At 43.7% G+C, this 2504-nt stretch overlaps 1 non-coding gene across 1 annotated transcript; it reads left to right on the forward strand.

The window, feature by feature from the left end:
* Positions 1-2054: 2054 nt before the first annotated feature.
* LOC115068082 lies at positions 2055-2186 on the forward strand. Its single transcript, XR_003847466.1, has one exon. It is a non-coding gene; the product is annotated as a small nucleolar RNA SNORA76 (small nucleolar RNA).
* The last annotated feature ends 318 nt before the right edge of the window (positions 2187-2504 follow it).

Raw genomic sequence — 2504 nt, forward strand, 5'->3', positions numbered from 1 at the left:
GATAGATGAGAGATGAGAGAATAGATGATAGATAGATAGATAGATAGATAGATAGATAGATAGATAGATAGATAGATGATAGATGATAGATGATAGAAAATAAAATTCAGCTTAAAATTCCACACTGGGCCCACTAAGTTTCAACTTCCCCCTTGTGGGGCATTAAGAAGAAGGACCATAGCCAGATGTGGTGGCGCACGCCTTTAGTCCCAGCACTGAGGAAGAAGAGGCAAGAGGATCTCTGTGAGATCGAGGCCAGCCTGGTCTACATAGTGAGTTCCAGACCAGCTGGGGCTACAGGAGACCCTGTCTCAAAAAAGACCAAAAAAAAAAAATTAAGGTGGAGGGGAGGGGCTAGAGATATGGCTCAATGGTTAGGAGCACTGGCTGCTCTTGCAGAGGACCCAAGTTTAGCTCCCAACCATTCATAACTCTTGTTCCAGAGTAATCTTACACTCTCTTCTGATCTCCACAGGCATTGCACAACATGGGTTCACTTACATACATGTAGGCAATACACTCATACACAAAAATTAAAAATAATATTTTTAAAAAAGAAAGCCCTTCTTGGGCTGGACAGACGGCTGAGCAGTGGCTACTCAGGCAGAAAACCTGGGTTTGGTTCCCAGCACCCACGTGGCAGCTAACAACTGTGACTCCAGTTCCAGGGGATGTGATGCCCTTTCCTGACCTCTGCAGGGGACCCAGGTTCTATTGTCAGCACCACATAGTAGCTAACAACTGTCCATAACTCCAGTTCCAGGGCATCTGACACCCTCTTCTGGCCTCCATGGGCATTGCTCACAAGGGTGAACTTACATACATGCAGGCAAAACACTCATACACATAAAATTAAATCAATTTAAAAAAATTAAAAAGCAAGGGCTGGAGAGATGGCTCAGCAGTTAAGGACACTGACTGCTCTTGCAGAGGACCTGGGTTCGATTCCCAGCACCCACATGGCGGCTACAAACTGTCCCTAATTCCAGTTCCAGGAGAATCCGAAGCCCTCTTTTGACCTCCGCAGCACTGCATAACAGGGGTGCACTCACATACATGCAGGCAATATACTCATACACATAAAATAAAAATAATAAATAAAATATTTTTAAGTTTTTAAAAAAGCAATAAAGTATGTTATTTAGTGATACGGTGGTAAATCACCAAAAATACACTTAAAATTATTTGGATATTAAATGTGAATATCCTCTCTAGAAAGAGGAAATAGAGGAATTTTCATAAAAATTTTCTGGAATGTGTTTCTTGAAACCATGCCCACATGTGAATTTATCATGTGCTGCTGTTGTTATTGCTCAGAAAGCTATACAGCCTAAGCTGGCTTTGAACTTGTGATCTTCCTACCTCAACTTCTAAGAGAGTGCTGGCATTAGAAAGATTTGATACCACCCCCTGCTTCTGTGTATACTTGGGGTAAAAACAGGCAGACAGGGCTGCTAGAACATTTACCTAGCATATATGAATATATGCCATTGAGATGGTTCAGTGAGTAAAACTGCTGGCCTCCAAGCCTGTCTACTTGATTTTGAACCCTAGAACCCACACGGTAGAAAGAGAGAACAAATTCCTGAAGATTATCCTCTGATCACAATACATGCACACCATAGCACATGTGTAGGAGCACACACACAATAAATAAACAAGTAAATAATAAATAAATAATAATTTTCAGACAGGGTCTCACTATGTAGCTCTGACTGGACTGGAACTAGCTGTGTAGACCAGGCTGACATTGAACTCACAGAGATTCACCTACCTCTGCCTCCTGAGTGCTAGGATTAAAGGTGTGCACCACTATACCTGGCCTTATAAATGTAAATTTTTTAATCTAAATATTTATGTATTATTTTTATTTTATGTGTATGAGTGTATTGCCTGCATGTGTGTGAGTGACCCGACGTCATGCAATGCCCGCAGAGGTCAGAAGAGGGTGTTGTTGGATCCCCTGGAACTGGAGTTATGGACAGTTGTTAGCCGCCATTTCTCCAGCCCCAAATGTAAATTTTTAAAATTTACCTTGAAAATTAGGGACAGATGCACTACCTTTGAGCCCCTGACGTGCCTCCTCAAGCCACAGGGGGTTAAAGCTGCAGCACCATAGCAGGGCTAGCTCATTACTGGAGCCACCTGCCCATCACGGGCGGCCCTTTTAACCACCAGCTACAAGGGTGAGAGCAAGTAAATAAATAAATAAATTAATTAATTAATTAATTAATAAAATTAGGGACTGGAGAGATGGCTCAGTGCTTAAAAGTTCATACTACTCGACTCCTATCCTCAAGCCTCTTGGGACCAACTGAGTGCCTTTCTTGGGCCCCAGGAGCACCGCTTCTGGTCCTGGCCCCGCCCTCACCTCTCTCTGCATCCTGGACCTGCACCACCGGCTAACTCTCCTAGCCTGCACTCCTATCCTCAGGCCTCTTGGGGGTCAGTCCATAGCGCAGCCCTCCGTGCCTTGACTCCCCAAGCCACATTCACCCTTCCAT

Source organism: Nannospalax galili, unplaced genomic scaffold (assembly GCF_000622305.1).
Source record: "Nannospalax galili isolate Female #2095 unplaced genomic scaffold, S.galili_v1.0 scaffold591, whole genome shotgun sequence".
NCBI classification, from domain to species: domain Eukaryota; kingdom Metazoa; phylum Chordata; class Mammalia; order Rodentia; family Spalacidae; genus Nannospalax; species Nannospalax galili.